This window comes from Molothrus aeneus, unplaced genomic scaffold (assembly GCF_037042795.1).
Source record: "Molothrus aeneus isolate 106 unplaced genomic scaffold, BPBGC_Maene_1.0 scaffold_53, whole genome shotgun sequence".
Taxonomy (NCBI): Eukaryota; Metazoa; Chordata; class Aves; order Passeriformes; family Icteridae; genus Molothrus; species Molothrus aeneus.
This window is the reverse complement of record NW_027099206.1, coordinates 756,392-784,382: the sequence shown is the minus strand read 5'-3', so window position 1 is coordinate 784,382 and position 27,991 is coordinate 756,392. Positions and strand designations below refer to the sequence as shown.

Below are 27,991 nucleotides of genomic sequence, written 5' to 3'. Positions count from 1 at the left end.
TTCTTCTAGTTTTAAACTTTATCTGTACGTATTTATGATATATTTCTAGACTTAGATTTCTACCTTCATATTCTTTGTATTTATCATTTTTATCATCAAAACCCTGCCTACTGGCAAGTAAAAAAAACCGCTTTCTTTAACGATTTAAAAAATATTTTTATATTTATAATTTTCCTATTTCTATTTATCATTTGCTCTCTAGTACGTGATAACATACCTGCTCCTGCACCGCAGTGGGGCTCCCTCTCCTGGGCACCTCGGGGTGCCCCCAACGGCATCAGAGCCCCGAGTCTTCACCCCTCCTTTGCCTCTAGTTAGAAACTACACTGGAACTTTTTTCTGGAAACAAAGACACGACCTAAATCCTCTCCCCATGTCCTAGACAGATAGATGTTCAGTTCTTAGTTGACTGGGCAGCAGTTTCTTCAATAGAACGAGAAACAGTATGGAAACGTTTTAGCTACAAGCAAATAGGCAAATCTGAACAAGGTCCTGGTGGCCAGCCACTGCAGTTATTTTGAAGCAATTTTTTAAACAATCAAGTACTGATCCCACAAAAAATAAAGCAAAAAGCTGACTACTGGCTAAGAAAGAAGGAAAAATTAACTTTTGACGACAACAACAACATTCCAAGGACACAGGCTTTTTTCCAGTCTCATACCTTATTACTACCTCTCTTGGGAATTCTCATCGTGGATCCCAAAAGGAATAAATCCCTCAGCGTGTCCTAAAGCACCAAGGAGCTACCTACAAGTGAAGGTGGCTACTTTCAGTGCAGACACAGCTGATGACACAGCAGTAGCGCAGTTCTATGCTGCACAGGGATAATACTGTCTCCTCTTCTCCAGCAGCTGACTCTCTCCTGCCATGGTTTCTGTAAATGCATCAGAGCACGACCTTAAACACAAACAGGCAAGAAAACACCATCAGAAGTCTTGCATTAAGCACTACAAGAAGGGTTCCAAGCAGAGACCAACAGAATTTCAAGGAAGCAGTATGCAATTAAACCACCTCAGACTCGTTCAAGTATCCGGCAGGTAGATGGAACCAAAGTGGAACCATTCAGAAACGACAAAGAAAACCTCCCCAAGTATTTATACAGGAGTCCTTAACGTCAGAAATGGGATGACAGGTTATGTTCAGATAAGATGAATGTTTATTTGGATGTAGAAATAAACTTCTCTCATGGTCCTTTGCCAAAAAATAGAACCTACAAGTGAACACCTACACCTGCCTAAAAAGACCTAACGAGCCCCTGGCAGCCACCGGCATCAAAGCACAGGGGATGTTTCTAATCCAGGCTAAGGAGAACAATATCACCTTTTGTTCTCTCCAGTTTGTTTCCTCTGCAGTCCTATTTGCTTCTTATGATTTTTACACTCTCTGTATCTTCTCGGGCAGCGCTGAGTCTGACGACCAGGATACGAGAGTCCTTCCCTGCCCTACGGAGAGAACCAGGAAAAAAAGTTAAAAAAAGAACAGGGCAGTTTGAAGTTAATACTTCCGACGAGAAGCAGCACCTGACAAACAGAGTGAACAAAGCGTGATACCTCCCTGGGGACAGAAGACTTACAAACTCTCCGGGATTTACAATCCTAGTAACCAAGCCCTTCAGCACAGCAGCCAAGTGTCCCATTAGGTGGTGCTGCACCAAAGAATGATCCGAGAGGTTCCAAAGAGTGAAACGCACGTTATTTTCCAAAGACGTAAAATCGTGCAAAATAACAAAACTACCATAGATCTAAACTACAGGGCAGGAGTACAAGTGTTAACTTGAGGAGCTAGAACCATCCAGGTGAGCAACTGCTAACTGGATCCTCAACAGAGTTTGAGGAACCCTCCAGGATACGGAAGGGTTTTCCCCAGAAATTACACAGGCCGAGTTTTGATAGAAGTACACTTGCCAGATGCTCAGAAACGTCACCCATCCTCCTCCGGGTGTCCTGAGAGAGCTGCGAATGGCTCTCACGTGGTTTGAGCTGGTTCTGTAAGGGCTCAGGGTGAATTTCACCCGATGCAACCAAACTGGGCAACACCCAGTGGGACAGAAGGAACCCAAAGCTTGTTTTACCCAAAGCTTGGGTAAGCAGAGCTCCAGCAAATACTGAGGAAACGGACAGAACAGGGTAACAAATAATAAACATACCTTTTTTTTTTTTTTTTTTTTTTTTTCAGATGAGCAAAACAATTAAGGAGAAGGTGGAAAACTCACCATGACTGAACATTTCATCACCTGTAAGCTGACCATCCTTAGCATAGAGGATTCCAAATTTAAAATATACCGATCCCTGGAAAATAAAACCAAATATTATTTGGTAAACAGTCAAACAGAAGACATAACAATTTGGGTCCTCTAATCTTTGCATACATCCTACACATCAGAACATACATTTTATACTATCTCCTACTACACGATAATTTACCTTTAAACTTTGATAGTATAGCATAAAACCATTAACTTAGATGGGTGATCAATTATTATTAAGTTGGTGCTTCAAGTTATTTTTGCTGTCAGGTTCAAAAAAACATTACTTCTTTTTACTGTAACGAGCAATTGATTTAGAAGTCATCAAAAGCCCATCAAAATACAAAGCTGTACTCACCGGACGGGTCTGTGAGCAAGAAGTAGTTAGGCTTGTACTCACCTCTTGCCCTTCAAGAACCAATAAATCCTGTCAACAAAAACAGCATCTTTAGCCCCCTCCTATTACAGATTCTACAAGGATGATGGTTTTATTTGTGTTTAGAAGTTTGGATTTGAAATGGCCAGTTCAATGGATAAAGAGACAGTTTAAGTAGTATTTTATTATTATTATTATTATTATTATTATTATTATTATTATTATTATTATTATTATTATTATTAGCTACTGGAAGAAACAAACCAGTAGTATCTATACTTAATTACTTCTATTTCCAGAAAATCATAAAGAAAAAGAACCAAACAAAAAAAAGTCACTTCCTACCTTTTGTATCTCAGGACGAAAAATGTCTCTTGGGCTCTTCTCCAGTTTCTCCAGTTTCTCTTCTCCTGGCACTGAAATGCAAATGAACGAGTGCTTTAGAGGAGGGCAAGTGCACATTCCAACCCCGAACCACCAACCGATTGCAGTTACAGCGCTTACAAAATGAATCGTTCCCAGAGCCTCTGGGAAATGGAACGGTTGGTGCAACTGCCATTTCTTCCCCAAAATACTAACTTCCAACACTTCCTAAACTTAGTTTGCATTTTAAAAACAGAAATTAGGGAGACTCAGGGTGGAGATCAGGTTGAAATTGATTTCCTTCTAAAGCACAGGGCTCTGTTCCATCACCCTTCACTTTGGCTCCACACAGAATCACGGGGAGCATTTTAGGAGGGCCCAAGAACCAATTCTATTTCTCTCTTTTTTCTAGTTCTCTCTCTTCCTAAATCATTCAAGGCAAGTCAAATGAAAAAGGACAAGTTCAGCATCAAATTCACACTTTTTCCCTTTGTCTGCTCAAGAACAGGCTTTTAAACCACTTCTTGCTGCCTTCAACGATTAAGACTTGCAAAACAGTTTCGCAAGTTTGATAGGTTTATCATAAAAACCACAGAACGCAAGCTCTGAATTACAGGAAAAGGTACACAGGCAAACATCTCAGCTGATGGTGGCTTATTTGTAAACACATACCTTAACGGAGATTGCACTGAGAATGTTTCAGTGGGACTCTAAGGGAAAAGTATTTTCTGAGTACCCTGTAAACAAGAAAAGCTAGGATATATTACAGGACATACCCACTTGTTCTGCATATTCAAATAGGACTATCAATAAAAACATTTAAGAAGGAAGAAAACCAAGGTAATTTTACTCAGCTATATTTGCTGCCGATTTAGAGAAAAAAAAAAAAAAAAGTCACGGGTGCTGCAAAGAAAAAAAAAAAAGTGAACCAGAAACGCCGACAGTAGAACTTTAAAACAATTGCTTGGATAAAAGCAGCTCATGGAACATGAAGTAGAAAAAAAGCGAAACCAGTATCAGACCTGCCTATTTTCTTACCATTGCACAAGAAAAATCCGACAAGCGGTATAAAGTCACTGCCTAAAACCGATCCTAGGATGTAACCAAGAACAATTGAGGCATTTGCTAATCTAAACGGAAACCTTTTCCAGACCCTAGTGTCAAATCACACGTTTTGTCTTGCAGCAGCTCGAGGCTGGAGAGCATTTCCCCTGGGGGTCGGGAGGGTAGGGGCACAAGGGGCTGAGTTTGCGGATCGCACCTGTGCCAGCAGAAGGATCCAGCCCGCGCGCTCCTTGCGCTCGCCATTCTCCGGGCCATCGCTGTGTTTTACTGCTCAGCGATGCCGCTCCATCTGTTTGCGTGGAAGAAAGAGCCACGAGCACTGAGGCACTCAGCAGCCGTGTCATTCCAGCGCTGTCGAGCGCTCTCTGCTCGCAAGGCTGAGCACGCCGCGGAGCCGCCTGCGCAGCCGCTCGTCCGCCCCCGCCCGCAGCAGCGGCAGCAGCCCGAGGGACACGGCTGCAGCTCGGCGGCTCCCGCGCCTCCGCCAGCCGCCGCACAGTGACCGCGGCAGCGCCCGGCGCCGCTCGCCCGGGGCGGCTCCTGCAGCTCCCGGTCCGCGGCAGCAAAGCACCGCCTGGCGCTCCGCCATCGGCGGGTGGCAGCGCGCCCCGCCCGAGCTGAGCCCCCGCCACCGGGACCGCTGAGCGAGGCCGAGGCACCGGGTGGACGCCCTTTCCGCGCCGCTTGGCTCCGTGCGGGCGGCCGGCCGGAGGCTTCGCCCCTCCAGCGTCGCTGCCGCGGCTCCGTCCCGCGCGGGAGAGGCGCCGGGAGCTCCCCGCGCCCAGCCCGCTCCCCCGGCGCGCGGCCGCCTCGGCCCGCCAGCCATTCATATGGCGTGTCGGCCGTTGCGTCAGATGCCGCGCTTTACGGCAGCAGGGCCTGCCGGGAGTTGTAGTCTCGGACTGACAGCCACCGCTCTGTTTTCCGCCACCGGGAGCTGCAGTCCCGCCGGGGGATCAAACGGCTCCTTCGCTCCTGGGCGCGGAAGCACCTTAGGCAGCACCGCCCCTCCCGAATGTCCTTTCTTTTCCACTCCAACTCTTTTTTCTTTTTTTCACTCTGTTTTTCACCCCCTTTTCCACTTTCGCTCTTTCTTTTTCACTCTCATCCTTTTCCTTTTTCATTTTTTTTCTTCCTTTCTCTTCCTTCTTTTTTTTTTCTTCCTTTCCTTTTTCCTTTTCTTTCTTTCTCTCTTTCTTTCTTTCTGTCTTTCTCTTTCTGTCTCCCTTTCTCTATTTCTTTCTGTCTCTCTTTCTTTCTTTCTGTCTCTCTCTCTCTTTCTTTCTTTCTGTCTCTCTCTCTCTTTCTCTCTCTTTCTTTCTGTCTCTCTATTTCTTTCTCTCTTTCTTTCTTTCTCTCGCTCTCTTTCTGTCTCCTTCTTTCTGTCTCTATTTCTTTCTCTCTTTCTTTCTCTCGCTCTCTTTCTGTCTCTATTTCTTTCTCTCTCTTTCTTTCGCTCTCTTTCTCTCTCTTTCCGTCTGTCTTTCTCTATTTCTTTCTCTCTCTCTCTCTTTCTTTCTCTCGCTCTCTTCCTGCCTCTCTCTTTCTTTCTGTCTGTCTTTCTCTAGTTCTCTCTCTCTTTCTTTCTCTCGCTCTCTTCCTGCCTCTCTCTTTCTTTCTGTCTTTCTCTATTTCTTTCTCTCTCTCTTTCTTTCTTTCTCTCGCTCTCTTCCTGTCTCTCTCTTTCTTTCTTTCTGTCTGTCTTTCTCTATTTCTTTCTCTCTCTCTTTATTTCTTTCTCTCGCTCTCTTTCTGTCTCTTTCTTTCTGTCTCTATTTCTTTCTCTCTCTCTTTATTTTTTTCTCTCGCTCTCTTTCTGTCTCTCTCTTTCTGTCTCTATTTCTTTCTCTCTCTCTTTATTTCTTTCTCTCGCTCTCTTTCTCTCTCTCTTTCTGTCTCTCTCTTTCTGTCTCTATTTCTTTCTCTCTCTCTTTCTTTCTTTCTGTCTCTTTCTTTCTGTCTCTATTTCTTTCTCTCTCTCTTTCTTTCTTTCTGTCTTCTTTCTTTCTTTCTTTCTTTCTTTCTTTCTTTCTTTCTTTCTTTCTTTCTTTCTTTCTTTCTTTCTTTCTTTCTCTTTCTTTCTCTCTCTCTTTCTTTCTTTCTCTCTTTCTTTCCCTCTATTTCTAATCTTGGATTTCCATTCTAGCTTTAGAATAAAAAAGCAGCAGTAGAAACGTTCAGGCTACCGGGGAGTGCAAAAAACCCCAAAACGGTAATGATTTTAGGAAAACTATTTCCTCCATGGGAGCCTGAAATTTTCTACAGCTGCAGGTGACATAGAGCTTTTATTTCTTCTTCTAGATAGTTTGTACTTAATACTCTATTTATACAGCGCCCCCTGCCGTCTGCTTTGGCGCACTGCAGGCACAGCGCCCCCTGCCGTCTGCATCGGCGCACTGCAGGCACAGCGCCCCCTGCCGTCTGGACCGGCGCACTGTAGGCAGAGTGCCGCCTAATGACGTCAGCTCGTCGACACGGCGCCCTGTCCCGGTCACGCCCACTCGGGAGGCCGTCGCGATCTTGTGCGGCATTCCGTGACTGCCACGGCCCTGCCAGCCTATATGGCACAATTTTACGGCAGTCGCGCTTTACGGCACCTTTTACGACAGTCGCGCTTTACGGCATTTTTTGCGACAGTCGCGCTTTACGACACCTTTTACGACAGTCGCGCTTTACGACAGTTTTACGACAGTCGCGCTTTACGGCACCTTTTACGACAGTCGCGCTTTACGGCCCCCTTTGCGACAGTCGAGTTTTACGACAGTCGCGCTTTACGGCAGTTTTGCGACGGTCGCGCTTTACGGCACCTTTTACGACAGTCACGCTTTACGGCACCTTTTGCGACGGTCGCGCTTTACGGCAGTTTTACGACAGTCGCGCTTTACGGCACTACCCTTTATGGAACTTTTATGATACTTTACAGCACTTTACGGTTTTTATTTTGTTTTTAGTTTATTTTAAATCTATTTTAATTTTTTAAATTTTTTTTATTTTAAATTTTTATTTTATTTTAAATTTTTCTATTTTTAAAGCTTTTTATTTTATTTTAAAAATTTTATTTACTTATTATTTTTAATTTTTCTATTTTTAAAGCATTTATTTTTTATTTTTATTTTTTATTTAAATTTTATTTTTCTTTTTTCTATTTTTAAAGCTTTAATTTTATTTTTTAATTTTATTTTTTATTTTTCTATTTTTAAAGCTTTCTGTATTTTTCTAATTTTATTTTTTATTTTTAATTTTTCTATTTTTAAAGGTTTTTAGTTTTTTTTATTTAGTGCTGCCCAGACCAACTCAAGCTGGTGATTGTGGTGGTATTTGAGGGTCTTGCATTACGGCACTACCTTTTATGGAACGATTACAGCACTTTACAGCACTTTACAGTTTTTATTTTGTTTTTCATTTATTTTAAATTAATTTTGTTTTTTTAATTTTACTTAATTTTTATTTTTAATTTATATATTTTTAAAGCATTTTTATTTTTTTAATTTTATTTTTTATTTACTTATTATTTTTAATTTTTCTATTTTTAAAGCTATTTTATTTTTTAATTTTATTTTTTAGTTTTAATTTTTCTATTTTTAAAGCTTTTATTTTATTTTTCTATTTTTTATTTAGTTAGTTTTAATTTTTCTATATGTAAAGGCTTTTATTTTATTTTTTTAATTTTATTTTTTATTTACTTACTAGTTTTAATTTTTCTATTTCTAAAGCTTTTTATTTTAATTTTTTAATCTTATATTTTATTTTAGTTTTTATTTTTCTATTTTTAAAGGATTTATTTTTTATTTTTATTTTTTATTTATTTTGTATATTTATTTTTTTTTATTTTTAGAGCTTTAATTTTATTTTTTAATTTTATTTTTTATTTTTCTATTTTTAAAGCATTTATTTTATTTTTTTATTTTATTTTTTATTAAATTTTTATTTTTAAATTTCTATTTTAAAAGATTTGATTTAATTTATTAAATTTTATTTTTTATTTTTAAGTTTTCTATTTTTAAAGGTTTTTAGTTTTTTTTATTTAGTGCTGCCCAGACCAACTCAAGCTGGTGATTGTGGTGGTGTTTGAGGGTCTTGCATTACGGCACTATCTTTTAGGTACTTTTAGCACTTTACAGCACTTTACAGTTTTTATTTTGTTTTTCATTTATTTTAAATTAATTTTGTTTTTTTAAATTTTATATAATTTTTATTTTTAATTTTTTTATTTTTAAAGCATTTTATTACGTTTTATTTGGTGCTGCCCAAACCTGCTGTAGTGCATTTTTATACTTTGTAATACTTTGAAGTCATTTTGTTTTGTATCCCCATATTTTTCCCAAATGGTTTAACCCAAACTGTACCCCCCTCCTTCTACCTGTGTTATCCCTCTCCCGGGATGAGATCATCCCCAAACCCCCACCCTGCCTCTCTGTCAATCACTCAGCCTCCCATCCCCTCCATGCAGAAGTTTCGGTCCAAGTCGTCGAGTGATGAGCCAGAGGCCAGGGGTCAGCCCCCCAAACCTTGCCCCATACGCTGTCCTGTATGTCTGGATCCCCCAGCATCCATCCCTTAGGGTCACTTAATGGTTGGTAAGATGTTATCTACTTTTGGTTTCCACCTCCCTTTAAAGGTGACCTTGACACATCTCCCGGGGCTCTCGGCAGGAGGCCCCTGAGGTGCAGGAGCTCCTTTGGGACTCCTAATAAAACCTTGGATTAACCCCTGCTAAGAGTCGGCCCTTTATCATCTACCGCTGTCTCTGGTGTCTCTTGTGCTGCACAGGGGCCCAGCCCAGGTGCCCTCAGCACCCTCGGGGCACACACAGAGAGTGTCTCCCCCCAGCCCAGGTGCCCTCAGCACCCTCGGGGCACAGAGAGTGTCTACCCCCAGCCCAGGTGCCCTCAGCACCCGCGGGGCACAGAGAGTGTCTCCCCCCAGCCCAGGTGCCCTCAGCACCCTCGGGGCACAGAGAGTGTCTTCCCTCTCTCGGCCGTGTCGGGGCTGCCCCCCCGGTGTCTGCCGACTCGGGACCAGCCGAGGGTTACTGAGAGGCTCGCACAAACCCGCTCGGCCACTGATTGTGGTGGTGTTTGAGGGTCCCCAAGACAAGGGAAGAGACGAGAATCTTGACTCCACCTTTCAGAAGGCTGAAATATTATTTTATCATCTCTATTATATTAAAAGAAAATGAGATAGTAGAACTATACTAAAAGAGCAAGGAGACATCAGAAAGCTGGAAAGGAATGAATAATAAAAACCTGGGACTGCTCACAGCCCCGACGCAGCTGGACCATGATTGGTCATCAAGTAGAAACAATGCACAGGAGACCAATCCAAGATGCCCCTGTTGCTAAACCATCTCCAGCCCACACTCCACAGCCAGCAGATTGTTACCGGTTCCATTTCCGTTCTGAGGCTTCTCAGGAGAAAAATCCCAGCAAAAGGATTTTCATCAAACACGTCAGTGCCAGGTGATGGCACAGGCAGCATCGGCTGGCCGAGGTCACTGTGTCATCCCTGCCAGCCCAGGTGTCACAGCAAGGAGCAGAGAGTTCACCCTGTACTCACCCTGTGCTCACCCAGCCCTGCCAAGGGACCGGCTGCCAAAACAGAGCCGTGCCATGCATGCCAGTGTCTGCATGGCAGAGAGAGGACATGAAAAGTCACTGAGGAAGCTGCCACCTCCTCCCTGAACTCTGCCCTGCAGGCCAGGCCATGGGCAGCCACTTTGGGAAGGCTGCATTTGCTGCCCATCAGCTGCTCTGTGTCTGACAGGAATTGAAATAGCCCAGGTTTGGGTTGGTGCTGAGCAGAGGGCAGGGAGGAGAAAGGGAGAAGGCTGTGCTGCAGGCCAGGTGGATCCAGGCAGAGCCAATTTGGGCAGCAGCCTTGTCTAACAGCATTTCATTTTCCACTTCTACTACATTACATTTCATTTTGCACTTCTGCTAGAACTGCATGTCAACAGCTTTCAAATATCCTCCTCAGTCCCAGCAGCCTGCTTGAAAGTGCTGTGTCTTTATCAGACCATTGATGGTCCTTCTGAAATGTGAGTCTCACTGGCTGCATCCAAACCTTGTGCTTGAACAGCATTCCTAAAAATTAAAGCAGATTGGGCCTTTGGGGAAGAAGGGGCTGCAAAGCATCTCCTAAAGCATTTTCTACTCCAATTTCATTGTGAGGAAATACACCTGAAGGATGATGCAGGGATTAGGATTGAGACAAAGATGAGTTTGGTAAGTCAATTTTACTTTGAGAGCTTGAGAAGCACAGGAAGCCCAAGTGATGATCCCAGAGGGTTGAACACAGAGGTTTCACCCTCCCAGATATACAAGGGCCTTACCTTAAAACCACTGCTCACAGCACACAGCTGTCTCAACACTGCATTAATGTTTTCTCCTCTTTGTGCATGTGTAGAATTGAAATCCCTCTTGGGGAAGAAGCTTATTCCAAGTAAATTCCGAAACTATCAGCTGAAAAAAACCCTGAAATGTTCTTTCCTATCCTTGTATATTTTTAAAGCCTTTGACATTTGAAACACTGTTCCCCTGCATGGCCTTCTCCTAATCCCAGCTTCTCAGAAGGCCCAAGGGGACAGGGTTGGCCAAGGGTGGAGCTGTTCTGGATTTGTTGGTGGTGCCTTGTAGTGAACAGTGTGTTCAGAGCTGCTCTGCTGGTTCTGCCTATCACTTTGACAGGGAAGGAGTGTGCTGGGATATGATAAATCACTAAATTGTCACTTCTAAATGCTGCTTGCAATGAAAATACTGTGCATAAACCCTCCTAAATGGTGTTAAATTTGTCTGCTGTATTTCTTCCCTCCCACCCCACCACTGCTGCTCTAAGATCCCTTAGTAGCTCAGTCTTTCTTTGTGTTTCGTTTGACATTTATGCCCACTTTCCCCAAAGCTCTGGGGGTTCTTTTTAAAATATGATATTGATTTTTTTCTTGGTTTTAAAAAAAACCTGAAATACACACACTAAAGAAGCAGGTCTCCATGGCTCAGCCCTGAGTGGTAAAGGAAGAGCAGCAGGAAGGGTGGTTTGTGGTGCTGGAGAAAGTCTCTGCCAGGCTTAAAGGAGCATCCCACTTCCACAGATGACTTTTTTTTTTTTTTTTTTAATGAGTTATGGTGCTGGCAAGATCTGGAAAGAGTGCAAGTCCCTCATTCCTGTTTGGATGTCTTGTTTTAAGAAATGTGTTCTTTCAGTTCTTGGAGAGCATAGTTTTGGATTCATCCTCACATCCTCCAGTCTTGGTGGCTCTGTTGTTTTTTTATTTCCCTTTCTCTGCCCTTTTCCCTGCACTCACTCCCCTGATGGCTGCAGGGGATGTGATTCAGGCACTCATCACTGCTCTGCAGCTGCTTTACAGAGCTAAAACTGACTGGGTCTCTCACCCTCCTCTCATAGCAGTGGTGCAGAGTGAGGCACATGGCAGGGCAGGGCTTTTAGCTGTTGTTTTATCTTCTGGTTTGATGTTTAACACATGAGGCAGAACCCCAAGCCCTGCTCACCATGTCAGGCTAGGCTGCAGGGGAACACATTGACAGCAACACAGTGGCTGCACCACAACCACCATCAATCAATCCGATAGAAAAAGGGTTTAAGGCTTCTAACAGTGCCACGGTGACTGAGCTGAGCCCAACCTGGGTCTAGCTTAATCCCTGATCTGTGTAAAGCCCTCTTCTGTGCTTTCCTGAGGCTGGGACAGCTGGAGAGGTTGCTCTCCATGAGCACAGGATGGCAGCTGTGGGCTGAAACTCGCTGAGCTGCCTCCCCAGTACGGGATGGGCTTGTGAGGGATTTAAAAGAAAAAACATTACCATGTCTTTGTCAGTCTGCCATGCTCACTTAAGCTGGCTGTTGGTGATTTGTAGTATTTTTTAAAAGAAAAACCAAATGCTTTCCCTTTACAAGGAAATATGCTATGAAGAGGGCTTCAAAGGAAAGGTGATTAGTTACTATCCAACTGTTGCTAAATTCATTGCTTGATGGTCCATATACTGCATCTTTTAATGTTACTGATACAGACCATTCCCAAGCTGTTTGATAATTATTTATCAGCCATCTGCATCAGCATCATCTGCATGACCAGTGATGGCCAAAAAGCAGGAAGGAGAGAAAGGACTTAAGCTGTAGGCAGGAAAGGGAAGGCAGAAACCAAGCAGCAAACAATTGCCACCTGGGCTCCATTGAAGACTAAAAGTGGGAAAAAACGGCTTACTTGAAAAATCTGCCTATTGTGTGTGCAGTCTCCAAGGGGAAACAAACAAACCCATTCAAAGGAAGGGAAAAAAAGGCAAAGAATTAAAAAATCCTTGTGCTGTTATGCAGAACTGGGGGGTTTAACTCTTCCCAATCTCTTCCCAGTCTCAGGCAGAAATATTTCTATAACCAAACCATCTCCCTTTTTAAAGCATTTAGCTGGATTGAGTAATTTCTTAAGTCCTCCATCATCAGGACCAGTTTGGGTTTGGCAGCTCAAACACCTTGGCAAGGCCAGGACAACTTCAGTGGATCTCCCTGTCCTGAAAGAGAGGAGAAAAGGGAAGTTAAGCTCACTGCAGAATCAAAGCCTCCTGCATTTCATCTTTTGGCTTAGATTGCTCACCATGGAGTATGAGCCATAAAAAAAGGGGAGGTGGAACCAAATTGAATTAAAAAGTGCCCTTTCCCAGTGCTTTTATTCCAGACATTCAAAGGAAGCTAATTTTTCTTCTAGCATTCTTTCCCTCATTTTAGCAGAACCATTCTCATCCCAGACCCCACTCAGCAGTTGTTCAATCTTTTGGCACTGGATCTGGACAAAGGAAGGGACACATCTGGGTCACAGGAAAGCACGGAGAGAAACCCTCCAAAACTGGACAGAGAAAAATGAAATGCAGGAAGACTTACCTGCAGCTGGATGCTCTTTGCACTGGGCTTCCTTTAAAGGAATGGATTTGCTGCTAAACACATCTCAGGCTCAGATGTGACCAGGGAGAAGGTGGGATGGAGATGAGGAGTCAGACATGGAATAACCAGGGAGATGCAGGGCCCAGGAACATGAAGGATGGAGAAGAGAAGGAACAGGGATTGTTCTCCTTGTTTAGATCCATCAGTGCTGGGAGCTTGGGAAGCACATGAGGGTACCAGAGGGATGCTGGGCAGGAGCAGGAGAACTCCAGGATAAGGGCAAGCTGCTCCCACTCCAGGGCTGGGCCAGGGAATGAGGGGAATTATTTCTCTCCCCTTTCCAGTGGGATGCAGGTGCCACCCCATGCAGAGGCAGGAAAACTGCCTTGCAATCAAGTACAAAACCTGCCTGGCAAGCCCAGGATGCCAGCAGCCTTTTCTCCTGGATTTCCTGCTTACAGGCATTTTAAGCTTGCTTTGTCTCAAAATGCCCTTTTTTGCCAAGGGCATTCCCATTTCTTTTGGGTCCTGAACAGAGGTTTGGAAAGCTGACTTTGATGAGGGAACTGTTTCCTATTTTGATCTGTGTTAACTTGGAGTTTCCCTTGGCACCAAAATTAGGGGGTGAACCCAACCCTTGAAAGGCCATAAGATCCTAACTATCCAATCCCCAATCCCCTCAGCATTGGCTTGTGGAACCTTCTCAGGGTTAATTTAGCAAATTAAGGGTTTGGCAAGTTCAGGATCTGGAGCGGTGGCCAGTGGAAAGTAAAACGCCCAGGCTAGATAAGTGTCCAGCCAACCTCCAGCCAGGAAGGCACTTCCCCAACACGAAGTCAGGGCCCGGTGCCTAGCGATGACAGGCTTACGGACGAGTGGCCGCAGTAGAGAGCTCCGAAGTCGCAGGATGAAATGAAGAGGCGACTCTCAGTTTCTTCAGGGAGGGTGGTTTTATTGGTAGGGAAAACGTGGAGAACGAGCTGAGAGCCTCGAGGCAAGAAAACCTCGGGTTTTACAGAGGGTGGGGGGGGTCAAAGATAGCAAATCAGAGAAGGATACACTAAGGATTGGCATAATCGGAGAACCAATCAAACACAGTTGTGGGAGGGACCCTGGCCCCTAACCCAATCACCCGACACCCTGGCCCGAACTATCTAGAAAAAGAGGCAGGGGTGTCAAGTGACAGGCAGGCAGCCAGGGGTGGGGGACAAGAAAGATACATTTAGTAACCAAGACAACTGGGGAGGGGTTTGGGGATTGACACAAACTGGTAACAGGGCAGGACCTTCTGAGAGAACAATGGGGGGAAAACTGAACAAACATAAAACACACCACAACAAGGATCGAAACAACCAAAAAGATTCATGAAAAAGAAACGGAACTGAGGCTGGCTAAAAGCTGACGACTCATTACAACAATTCAGTGAAAAGGAAGCAGGAGTGATCCTGTGAAAAACGCCAATCACTTGTTTTTAAAATTTTAAAAGTTTACCAGTAATTACATGCTTATAAAAATAGTAATACAATCCGAGTAATAATAATTTGGACAAATTAAATTAGGACAATATGAGACAATAGAGACAAAGAGTTACAGACAGTCCGGGTACCTTTTTCTGGGCAGCATAAGCCCGAAAAAGGACCCCCGTTAACAAAGGATTAACCCTTAAAAACAACAGCCTGTTGCATATTCATACATCTCATACATGAGGAATAAATTCCATTCAGACACAGGATTCTGTCTGGTCATCATCAACTTCTTCCTCTGAATCCTAACAGCGCCTTCGAGGCAGGAAGAAGTTCGTTTCTTCTAATAAGAGAGCAATAAATTCTTTTTCTCTGAAAGATTTAGGTGTCCTGTAGCTGCTATCTCACTGCAAGTCCTTTCTTTAAAAAAAGTCTCCTACATAACATAGTTTCTATTTTAACATTTTGTTATAACCTAAAACTATATTTAGCACGCTATTGAAGAGAATTAATACAGCATTACTTTTTAACACAACACATATTCATTTTAATATTTGCGAAAAGCCACTCACAAAATACGGATTTTTCACATTTTCAATACTCACCAAGCCATCTGGCCAGAGTTCTGTGCCCACCGAGGACACAGAAACCAGCAGGGACCTTCCTCCCATTCTCCAGCACAGGCTTCTTCCCTCCACACGCAGGGAGCTGCAGCCACTCAGGGAACACCGACTTAGTCACAACAGGAGAGGCACAAGGATAATCTGGAACTCGTTGCGACCTCAATGCCGCCCAGACCCAGGAGAAAGCACTCTTACCATCAGACGGAGCGGGGTATTTCCTGTACCGCCCTCTCTTCGCCCTACCCAAGGCGCATGAGCACACTGCCGCCATCATTGGAAGGGCAAGTGAGTGCAGCCCTCAGCCGCCATCTTGGGTGTGGCGTAAAAGTGACCCTTTTTTGTCTCCCCTTTCCAATTTTCACCCTCAGCAGAGGCAGGAAAACTGCCTTGCAATCAAGTACAAAACCTGCCTGGCAAGCCCAGGATGCCAGCAGCCGTTTCTCCTGGATTTCCTCTCGGCAATCTTTGGTACTGGCAGAAGCCACTCCCGGCCGAGCCGCCATCTTTGTTGTGGTACCCTTAAGCATCCCCCGCTCCTCACACAGGCGTTTCTCTTGCTGGCTGCCTCAACCCGGTCCCGACGCCGATCCCGTGCTCTCAGCGCCATTTTCTGCTGCTTTTCCCGGCGGGAGAAAACGGTTGGCGGGGTTAGCGGCACCGGAACCCCACGAATCGCGGCAGGGAGCGGCGGAGACGCCTCTGCCGGAGTCCTGCCGCGGCCGCCATCTTGAGTGCGGCTGGAGCCCGACCCGGCTCACGCAGGATCCTGGTACGCGGGCGCTTCGCCATCTTGAAACGGGAGCTCTGTCCCCTCCGCGCCTCCACCGCCCGCCGAAACCGGCCCCGCCGCTGTCGTTCTTCCCAGCCACTGCCCCGCACGGCGGCCCCTCAAGCCCGGCCGCGCCCCTTTGCACTCCTCGCTGTGCTTCACCGCTCCCCTCTGTGCACAGCACCGCTCTGTGCCCACAAGGTGGCAGCACCGTCCCCCGCCCGGGCCGGGCTGGACGCGCCTTGGGGCAGGCAGGGAATGGAGACCGAAGCTGCCGGAGATTGATTTTGGATTGATTCCCTTCAGCCCCAGCAGCTGTTCCTACAGTTTAAGGGCACTTGATTGGTTTATTCCTAGGTAAAAACGTTATAACATTGGTTTCAAAACGACTACGCATCTCTAGTCAGAGTTTCCTGCATTCCTGTATACAATAGAATGGATAGATTATTTCCAAATCATTCTTTCCAAATGGTTTTAGAGATAAATTCCAATTCTTTGCCCACACCTATAAAAACGAAAAACTTGACAGGTTTTGGTGTTCTACACCCACCCCTCCGTGTGAATTTTCTGGCAGCTTTTGGTCCCTCTGGGGCAGGGTAACCCAGCATGACCCCCCCTCATTCCCCACTCACCTGCTCCTCCATCACAGCCTGGTGTGACCGTGTTCACAGGAGTCTTAGGATGAGGGAAGAGACGAGGAGTTGACTCCATGTTTCAGAAGGCTTGATTTATTATTTTATGATCTATATTCTATTAAAAGAATAGAAGAAAGGATTTCAGCAGAAGGCTAGCTAAGAATAGAAAAAGAAAAATGATTTCACAAAGGCTTGTGTCTCGGACAGAGAGTCCGAGCCAGCTGGATGTGATTGGCCATGAATTAGAAACAACCACATGAGACCAATCACAGATGCACCTGTTGCATTCCACAGCAGCAGATAATCATTGTTTACATTTTGTTCCTGAGGCCTCTCAGGAGAAAAAATGCTAAGGAGAGGATTTTTCAGAAAATATCATGGCTACAGCCTGGCTCTCCCTCCTAGGGACATTGCGGTGCCCCAAATGCCATCAGAGCCCCCAAGTCTCCAGCCCCTCTCCCTCAGCCTTACTTCCTCACCCCCAAAGAAGGCACAGAAGGAATCAAACTGCCCTGGACAGCAGAGTGGTGCTTTATTCAAGCCCTTTCCATGAGTACATCTCCCCCAAAAGGGATTCTGCTGCAACAAGAATGGGGGGCAGCCCCCAGAAGTTCCTCCCCAGCCCTGCAGTCACAAGAGAGAGGCAGAAAGAGGGAGGGGCAGCAGAGAGGACACAGGAAGAAAAGTAAGAACGGGGTGCAGAATGAAGTTGAAAAAACAACCAAAAACAAAAACAACAACAAAACCTGGGATGGGAAGCATAACAGAGAGGGATTAAAAAAGAACGGGTTTTGGTTCCTCAACTCTTCCTCATCAATTTCCTTATTGGTGACATTCAGCAGTGATGCCAAACAAGCACAGAAAACAAGTGCAGAAGAAATGCAGATAGTCAGCAGCCACCACCTATCAAAATTCATTTTAAATAGTGTTCAAAGGTCTCTAAGAGCAAGGTGAGGTGTAAATGGAGATACTCACACAGAAGTACTGCCAGCTGCTATTTTCAACATTTCCTCTGAGTTTCCTTTTCACTTGTTTATCTCTCACCTAAACAAGAGAAAAAAACCCCAAACAAATGTGACCTTTCAGGCACACAAAAAATGTAGTTGGTCCTTAAGAAAGCATTTTATTCTGCCTGTATAATAACGTGTTGGGAACAGTAGGAGCTTTTAGCAAAACGTCTCTGTGCTGTTGCAGTTGTTGTGCCACTGTGAGAAATCACAGGCATGGCTGCAAGGCTCCTGCAGCTCACCCTGGTGCGGGTCAGAGACCACTTATCCCTGCAGGGATCCCTGGGAATAATGATGGTGGGAAATGTGGAGGGAGCTGGATGAATAAATACTTGCCATTTCCTTACCAAAAAACCCCTCAAAACAAATCTATAAAAACAGTTTGCCTCTGAATTAGGAGAATTTCAATTAACTCTTTTAGGTCTGCTTTTGGTTCAACATTCATCAATCTGAATTGGAATATGCATAGAGTAAGTAATTAAAGGTAGCTGAAATTTAAGAATAAAGGTCTATTTCCTTGTTCATAACCTACATTGAAAGACATTAAAACCCAGTGTTTTGCTTTAGAGCTGCTTGGCATTGACTTCATTCAGTCTTAGACTCATCAGGTTATAAAAAACACAGGGAAATATATTCTCTGTTTCATGAAGAATGCATGATTAATGAGAAAGGCATAGCTTTATCAGAGTCACTGCTGATACCAACATTGCTTGGCTAAGTTCAAAGTACTGACACAAGAACATCATAACAAAAGCAACGCTCAACAGAGCCTCAAACATAAAGACACAGTTCAAAGTTTTTCAGATGTCCTACAGTTGCTAAGGTATCTCCTCCAGAAAGGTGAGCAAACTGAAAATAGCACAGGAAATTTTAAACCCATTTCTCTTTTTTTTTCCCCTTAACTTCCTTGTGGGCAAGAGAAAACTCCTAATCCAGGGAATGAAATGTAGTTTTCATACCTCAGTCATGAGTAGTCCCCTCAGTTTCAAGCAGACCCAGTGCTCAGTGAAATCTTAGAAAGGGTCAAATCATCAGTATGAAATTCCAATTCTGTAGAGAGCTTTTTGGATAATTGGTTAGCTGAGAAAGGACATTTCGATGTGATACCGATGGATAAGGATAGGAGAAACAAGCTGAGAACTAAGCAACCAGTGTCCAATCACTGACAAAGGTCACAGTGACCTTCTCTGAAACGGGAAGACGGGGGAGAAAATCGCTTGCCAGAAAATGTAGATATCTTAGGTAGAAAAGTTAGAAGAATGCAAACATAGAAGCAAAATAATTGTTAGAAGATAGAAGTAGGTGTGGTTGATCTAAGTGTGCTTAACCAATAATGAGCTCAGCTTTTGCAATATGTATAAGCTTCATTAACACCAATATAAATATGTGTGAGTTTTCAATAAACTTCGGGATTTGCTATTCACGCATATGGTGTGTCGCATTTCTCCCGCCGTTCACGACACAATTCTATTTGTGAAAGTAGCTATTTTTTCTCCATTCCCCTCCCTCCCCAACATCAAGAGGGAAAGGCTCAAATTGAAAAATAATTCTTACAAAATTATACTTTGACCTAATAAGTTCGCTACAAGTTGCACCAGAAAGAGAAAGGAGAGCAGAATCAGAGGTTATCAAACTCAATAGAAAATCCAGCTCATGCTATCTCCAAAAGCCTCATTTCATTTATCCAGGATTTAAAAAAAAAAACCCACATAATAAAAACTTCACATATTTTGTTAAATGCTTTCATTTCTATCTGAAATATTAATTATTACTCTGCTTTTCAGAAGTGAATTAGAAAGTTTTCTGCACCCACCTTCCCCAAATCTGATTCTAAGTGCTTGCCAGTTTAATCCCTTAGGAAGCAAAAGTAGCCCCATGTGTCTCAGGATCAATAGAAACTAAACAACAAAGCTTGACCAAGTCTATTAAATTGTCAATAAAGTGAATAAATATTTTCCACTGTAGAGACAGCTATCACCAGCCTGTGAATTTGGCTAGGGCAGGTTTAGTGAAGGAAAAACGAGGTCTTCATTGCCAAATCAGTCAGGAGTTGTTCTACTCTACTGCCAGTGTCAGGTGAGTGTAAACACCACATTCCTCACAGCATCCCCCACAAAGAATTCCTCTTGAAAATGAAGGCTGCTTTTGAGTTGGACCCAACAGATGAGAACTCCCTGGTGTAGCACAGTGATGGCAGCATGGCCAGGCTCTGCACTGGAAGGCTGGGACCCAGCAGCAGATTCCTGACCAGATCTCCAAGGCTGAGTGTGCAGGGGTGCTGTGGTGGCCTGGCCCCCCTGGCCGCGCACTTCCAGCCACCATCACTTCCTCTCAGAAGGACAGGAGAGAAAATAAGAAAAGCAGGAACTGGAAAGCTCAGGCTAAAGTCAGGCAGGTCACTGATGAAACAGAATTAACTTGAAAAATCTTATTTATCAGCAAATAAAAAGAGTATTTAATTATGTTATTACACACTATTATTAGACAGTCAGCCAGCCAGCCTGACCCCAAGCATGCTGCAGCATCGGGGCCAGGCAGTGCCCATCTCCCAGGAGCTGATTTACCCATCCTTCTCAAGGGAATTGACCTGCACACAGTTCCACAGTGGAGCTGCCAGGCTGCCAATAAAAATATCTCTGGCTAAGAGTCAAACCCTAATACATAAACCATATTAAATGATTAAATGATATTGTGTTACTGGCTCTTTCTTCTATTTCAAATTTTGAAAATTATTCCCAAGAATTTTCAAAAGATTTCATAGGAAAAAGGTCGTTTTATGCTAAGATGTAAGGTGTGCATGATTGAATGTTTCATTCCACATCCTTACAAGCTGAGCCTTGACCAAGTTAAGAGGTGGAAGGACATGCTCACTGTAATGGAAAGATGGAAATAATGAAACTCTGAACACAAGAGAAAGGTTCACAGAAAAATTAAAATTCCTTGCTGAGCCAAGACAAAGGAGATAATTTTATCCAACAGATAGAAAAGCTCAGGTCAGAATAGTGACCGTTGCTTCTCAAGAGCAACATCCACTGAAACGCACAGTCTGCAGGTGGAATAAGGTTAAACCTTCCCAAAATGGGAAAAAACCCTTGACTCTGACCTCGATTATTTCATCATCTACACTTATTTACCATTTGGAAAATAGTACTAGAGTGTTCTTGTGACTTAAAAATCTTTGTCTGAAAAATCACCACATTAGAGAAAATTTTACGTCAGGATAACCTCGTGTTGAAATTATCCAGAAAAACAGGATAAAGTGAAATGATCATGCTGCAGACCTTTTTCTGATTTTTAGCAAATAGAATGCACTCATATTGAGGGATGTTTTGAAAAAAAACAAACACATTGACATTACTGCATGGTCATGTGAAAAATATTCCTCTTCATCTTCAGTGCCTCTCACAGAATTAACACCAGGATGAAGTTGCAAAGTGAAAAACACTGTCTAAGGAGTGGTGTTGCCCCACACATGGGATACCTGTGTGTGCTTCAGAGAGATTCATCCTGAGTTTGCTCCAGCCCCTGTAAACACCATAAACATGAGGCAACCATGGGACTGTTCCACAGCTTCTCTCCAAGCTTGTGACATGGGTTTATGCCCCCAAGAGCTATTGCAAGGAGTGCAAGTCAACAGCAAGGGGTGGCAGAATTGGACAAAAATACCAGCATTATTGGCATGTGAGAAATTAAATATTGATTGCCTAAAAGATCTGAACTCTGCACCTTACCTAGTACAACTTCCATATTGAGGGTTTTAAACAGACACTGTAATTTACAACTTCTAATTTTTATGTCCTGCAGATGTGAAATCCCCAGCCACCAATCCAGAGTAACCACCTGAGTAACCAACTATTTGCTATTAAGATTTTATACCACCTTCTCCAGAGTAACCACCTGAGTAACCAACTATTTGCTATTAAGATATTATACCATTGTAAGCCTTATTGCTTACAATGTTCCTTTTCAGCAAACATACGGGTTGCATGACTACCTAAACTCAACGTATCCCCCACCATTTGTAAACTGTTACCAAGAGAAACTGTTTTTTCTGTGCTAATTGTTGACATCATATATTAGCAGGAATAGAGTGAGCATGGAGTAAGATTTTACACAGCAAAACAAAGAAGGCTCATAGACAGTAAACCCTGGATCCCAGCCCCAAAATCCTCTTTTATACTCATTTCTTTGGCTTTAGGAAGACATTAGGACAGCCTGCAGCTTCGCAGAAATTGAACAATGACAATCCTAGCTAAAGCAGCTGTTCTGCAGATGCAAAGGAAGATGTAGAATGTTTCCTGGACAAGCAGCCTGAAAATGACTCTCTCACAGATGAATAAGCATCAACACAAAACACACTGTTACAAACCTACTATTTCCATATAACAGATAATGAAAAACCATCTGTCCATTCTGGCTATTTGCCAAGCAGCCAGCCCAGCACACCATTTTACTACCTGTATCTAAGGTATCCTACTAATAAAGAATATTTCTCAACTGTTTTCATTTTGTCTGCACATGCTGATTAATAACTCCATCATTTAACCCACCTCTTCCAAAGTCAGTCATGTACATAACAAGGAGATTAATTCCTGAAAGTATAACTGTGCTCCTCTTTTGGATTTGGAGAAAAAAAAAAGCCTCTTTAGTGAAATCAGTGAAAATTAGGGCCAACATCTTATTCTGCAGGAATTTCCCCAGTTAAGCATAATATTTCTATGGCCTTCTAATGATCAATATCCTGTGCTCTCAATATCCAGTTCCCGTCCTGGTTGTCTTTTAGATACCAGAAGCCAGTGGGTATTAAGAGATAAATTGTACTCAGCGCTACTTTAGTCCAACATTTAACATGAAGAGGATGTTTGCAATTAAAATTCACACAATGCAGTATTTGAAGTGAACACATTTCACTATCAGTAGCAGCACAAGGCAATGATGAAAAATCCACAATGGCGTGGTACTGTGTGCTGCATTATGCAAATGGATGCAGCAAAGGTCAAAGCTCATCTCAATCTCATAATTATGTCGTCTATAGAGAATAATTAATTTACAGTGTGCTTTCTTATTTTGTGTACCACAACACTAAAAGCCATTTTATTTGTGAATTTTCTTGCTTTATATCGCAGAGAGAAATACATCAACGGCTTTCAATTTCCTCTTTGGGAACCAGGGGGGAAGGGAAGGCACAGCTCTTTATTTTCCATAGCAACACCAGGCTACAATTAAGCACCAAAAATACTGCCTTTTAATTACTCAAATGCTGTTCAATTTCAGTGTTTAGGAATGAGATTGCTGTGCCCAACAGCTGCCTCATGTTACAAGGGCACAAGTGTTTGAACAACTTCCATGAAGCAAGCAGTGCTGTAAGGATGCAGTTATATTGCACAGCTCCCTACAGAGGGTCACAGGTGAGACGTAGGATATATTTGTGAATTACTGAGGCCCTGTGCTGGGGATGGGAAGTGGGATCCAGAGCAAAAAGTTTGTGAAGCTGGACCATAAAAAGCCAGGATGCAAACCTGAGTCTGAGGTGCTGGTGGCAAGTTGGCAAACTGGTGTTCCATGAGTTCTGATTCTGATACTCTAATCCCCATCTTCTCCATCCACCGGGCCAGCTCTGTTTTCCTCTCTCTGCCAAAAAAACCAAGAATTCCTCAGCTCGGTAAGAAAAATAGCCTCCAAGAGCGATGTTCAGAGCAGCCCAAGGTACCTGATGCAACCTCTTTTTCACACCTATTTTTAAATACATGTTACACATCCAGAGATTTTAAAAGAGTGGTCCTCTGACATAAGCCTCAGGAGAGCAACTCTCTAAGCAATAGGATGAGATGTTGGTGTTCTTTCAAATCCAAGGGATCTTATTCCTTACTCTCAAATATTTGTACTGATTTGGCATTTTGAGCTGGAAGCTAAATAGAGCTGCCTGGGAATCAGATGGGGTCACACTGCACAGATGACAGAAAACTGCCATGACCAAGAAGCAGTAATTCTCTTACAGGAACCCCTGTTTTACACAACTGGTTTACACAATTAACTGAGGACTAATTGATCCCACAGGAAATCTGTCATTCATCAGGAACTTTAACTTCCCAATTCCAGCTTCACTTGCTGTAGCTTATTTTTTCCTTCTGTTTTCTAGGAAGCTGCCTGCTTGTGGTTGTTTCTAAGGAACCTGAACAACGTGACCTTCATGTGATCCAGTGGCTTCTAAAGCTCATTCCCTACTCCTTGCACAGGTCAGAACAACTCTTGTGTGGTTTTTATGTCCCTTAGGTGACAAACTTGCACACAGGCAAGCACCTTTCCCCATCCCTAGAGATCATCTGTCACTGTTACCTCGAGTGTTCATCACAAGATGCAGAACTAGACCAGTGGCAATGCCATCCAAACTCACACAGATCCAGCTGTCCTTCTGTCAGTTACCTTGACACACTCTGGATGCAACCCCAGCAATTTCCAGGGAAGGTGGAAAAGCTGCAGAGTAGTTAATGTTGACAGTAGTTGCTAAAAGGTCATTCAGAGACATTCATTAGTTGTTTGCTGTAGCAGACAGTCATTATTATTGGCAGCAGAAATTGGCAGGAAGTACTCTTATTGTCAGAAAGCATTAAAAGAGTGTCATTTGTCAACATGTGCTCTTCCACAGAGCAGCAGGCTAAGAAAACTCCATCTCTCAATTTAACTGGAAAAAATAGCATAAATACCCTGACATGTTTTTATCTGCATCTCTGATGTGGGCATGGAAGATGCTTTAGGAACTCTGCATCAGCCCACTACCCTGCCTGGGAGCAGAAAAGCAGAAAACATGCAGAAGCATTTTACCCTGAATTTCAGTTTCCGGGGTTCTGCTCTGAGTTTTTCCAGAATGAAGAATCTCTGTGACTATCCACCTGTCAGGCTCATTTAGCACTAACTCTATTTCTAAGCACAGAGACTTGGATGTTGCTATGTAAATGAACTCAGATCTGTTTGCCCTTTATTGGGAAGGGGAAAAAAAAACATAGTAAGATTCAAGATCACTTTTTTTTCCATGTATTTCAGCAAATGTAACCATAATACATTAAAGACTTGCAAGGTGGAAGTAAATTATAAATCCAAGTTGCATCCCTCTATAATTTTGCATTATGGCAGTACAATAATGGAATTAATAAAACTTGCATTTTAATGCTGTCAAGTTACATTAAAAAGCATTATTTAGCCCTCCCCAAGCCTACACTCTAATAAATGTCAAGTCCCCAACTATTAGGTATTTAAATATTTGCACAAGGAATCTTTAATAATGAGAACACACACTGCAGATACGTGTGCTGTTGTACTATTAACTGAAATAAATAACCTGGGACAATTATTCCCAGTCCTAATAAAGCTGATTTGCTAATCAAATGTCAATACAATGACTTGTTTTTAATATGGACACAATTGCACTAATAACTTAGAGTTATTAAATAAAGGCTTTCAGAATGAACACAGAAGCACTGTTGGTTTTTTTATGGCACCCTTCATTCTCCTGCTGGCTTCCTGCACCTCAAGCACTCAGAATCCTTTTCATTCGGTAAAGCAGTCAAAGGCTGGCACTTGACTTTCATTTCCATCTTTGTCCCTGTCACAGGAGAGGGGACAAGCAAGAAGATGGGAGAGATAACAGAAGAAAGGGAATAGTTTATAGCACAGCACCGTTTGTTTGTAGTTTATCTCACTGCTCACCAGCCAGGTCTCCATTTTCTATTGGATTGTCCCAACACTTTTCTGTAAGAAAGGAAATGAGCCACTTGCTGTAGCACACTTGGCCTAGCTCAGCCCTTCATTTGACTGTCTGCTGGATGCATTCAGCTTTCCAGGAGAAGTTCAACAGCTGAAAGCCAGGGCAATACCATGGGACGGGAAATACAAAGCAACTCAATGGGAACTGGCAATAGCAGAAGTGTTGATGAAAATCTCATGTCCTTGGGGCTGCTGACAGCTTTGAGTACTCATTTTGACCTTGACCATAACTCTTGTCCTCATTCAAGAGCTTTCCTTTTTATTCTGTTCATTAACAATGAAATTGAATTTCTAAACGGAGTTACACAGTGAAAGAGGGGGACATGTTCTCACTTCAAAGATTGACATATTCTTAAGGGACTTTTCATGTACCCTGTTGGTGAGTCATCAAGGAAAAGATGGTTACTGAGTTACAAAAGCAGTAAAACAGGCAATTTACTAAAACACTACCTGAAAATATCCATGGAACAATGAGTCTGATTAGCTAACAGCAACAGATGGGTTTATGATTACAAGTTTTATGACTCTTGGATAACATAAAGCCCTTTTTTTCTCAAAAGGAAGTTGCAGCACTTAATGCATTTGCTGAGCTTAGTGTTGTCAGCCCTATAAATCACTCCAATTGCACTCCCAGAAATAAGATCCTCACTGTATGGTTAGAAATTTACAGTGTGCTAATAAATTACTTGAGAGATAATTTCTGGCTTTCAATATCTAGTCCAAAGAACACTTATTCCTACAGTCAAAGGCATTTATTGCTGATAAAAATCTAACTATTAGCACCAGTTAGTTACATTTACTAATGACCATAACTGACCTGGAGCAAGTTGTTCCTTACATGTAAAATCAGTAAAAGATGATTTCTGATGATGGGTTTTGATTACACTTGCAAGATGCAATAACACAAGACAGGTAGACTGTACACTTGGCTGACAGCTTTTCATAACATTTCCCTGGCTGGAAATAAAGAAATACTTCTGGTCTTACTTCAGCTTTGGGGCAAACCAAATTATTCAGTTCCTTCAAAGTAGCCAAAAATCACATTTTCTCAGTGTTTGTTTCAAGCTCTGCTGTGTTGATTCTATCACAAACCAGTATTAATGGAATGCCACAATCACAGTTGCACAGAAATCAAACGCTGAGGCACTACGTCCTGGCACTGTCATACAGTATCCAAGGGCAAGTGAGTCCTTGACTGCAGGAATCATCTTGGTTATTACTCTACTATTGCTATTTTAAAGACTGATATTTATTTAAGGACTAATAATTATTATTCTAATGCCACATCAAAAAACTTACTGACAACACAGTGTTTGACACAAGAGTGAACTTAAAACAAATTAGAATTAGTGCAGCATCATCTCTAGAAGTACTCCTTCAACTTGATCTTCTATTAAGGCAAAAATGGGCAGAACTCAGCTGAAGAGGTGGCAGATCAGAATTATCCAAGCACTAAATAAAAGCAAAGTAAAATAATAACCCAGCAGCCAATTCAGTAGAAATGACAGGATAACCTTTTCCAGCTGGGTGGTTTTAAGTTCCATTAAGGCAGAAGTCCCCAGACTATTTCCAGGGGAGGTGAAGGTGTGGAGACCACAGGTGTTCCACAGACAGCTCATGGGTCACACAGTGACACTCTGCTCACCAGGCTCCTTCAGGCTGAGAAGGTCAAAGGACATATAACAAAAAAAACATTAAAAAGTGTGTTGATGATGTCACATTTGTCCATGAGCAACCATCATTATTCCAGAGAGGCCTCTGTGCCAAAGGATGCCCTCAGAGACACTAAGTCTTGCTAGAACAATCTCTGTTAGAACCAGGGCTCATCCTGCAGAGCTCTGCAGCATCCCCACGTGCAGCTGTCCCATTTGCCCCACGGGAAGCTCTCCCTGCAGCCACATGGAAGCAGCTGCTCACTCAGCCTGCTTCCCTCCCGCCTGGCCAGCATCAACTGCTCATTTCCTGACACAGAGATCAGCCCTACCCCATTCCTTCAGCACCAGCCTGACCAGTGCAAACAGCAACTAATTTCCTCTTTAAACTGACACTGCAAGGCTCATGCTGTGCACTATGAATACCTTTTTAGTTTTTTTGAATCTTGAAGGAGCACACACAGTAAGACATACAAATGAAGGCTACAGAATTTTGGAGTGCCTGGCATTGGAATGATGAGCTACAAACATCTGAAAGAGTTTAACAATATTCTTTTCTTAATCTGAATTATGTTTAATGAAGTACAAAAAAACTTCAGGTTGTTCTCAAACTCATCACGGTTTTACCTTACAATGCTCTGGTCTGTCTGACACACAAATCTGCAAATTAATTAGTCCTCTGAAAGAGCCATGTGGGCACAAGATTTCTATCTAAATAGAGACCCCATCCAAGCTGTTTTTCCTGCTTCTGTGGCTCAAGAAACCACCTGTTTAACTGGAAACAACAGATAATTAGCCCATAACTGCAGCTGCTTGCATGTTGTCTGGTCTATTGACATATCCTTGAAACTATTATGCCCAATTAGTAGTTTGGATTGTTTCTCCCTTCTAGCAGTTAAAAGGGAACAATCTCTTGAAAAAGGTGGTCTCTCTTAGGCTTTCCACTGAATATGTCACTCAGCCACCCTTAGGCCACTGCTCTAAGGTAAAAAGCTGGGCCTTGATAAACCACTTGCTGTTTTTCCCTGTAACTAGTAGTGTGCACTGGGCACATGCACTCCATTGTACAGACACTGCCTGCTGAGTGCACTCCATGGTTAACAACCTGAAAGCACCCCTAATTTAAATCACTCCAATATTATAGGC

At 43.0% G+C, this 27,991-nt stretch overlaps 2 long non-coding RNA genes across 2 annotated transcripts; both read right to left on the bottom strand.

The window, feature by feature from the left end:
• Positions 1-9,190: 9,190 nt before the first annotated feature.
• On the bottom strand, positions 9,191-15,758 carry LOC136571043 (uncharacterized). The gene is made up of 2 exons (XR_010785609.1): positions 15,004-15,758; positions 9,191-12,568 (listed from the first exon to the last, which is right to left on the bottom strand). It is a non-coding gene; the product is annotated as an uncharacterized lncRNA (long non-coding RNA).
• Positions 15,759-16,475: 717 nt separating this feature from the next.
• LOC136571036 (uncharacterized) lies at positions 16,476-22,983 on the bottom strand. The gene is made up of 3 exons (XR_010785605.1): positions 22,952-22,983; positions 17,401-17,469; positions 16,476-16,540 (listed from the first exon to the last, which is right to left on the bottom strand). It is a non-coding gene; the product is annotated as an uncharacterized lncRNA (long non-coding RNA).
• Positions 22,984-27,991: the final 5,008 nt, after the last annotated feature.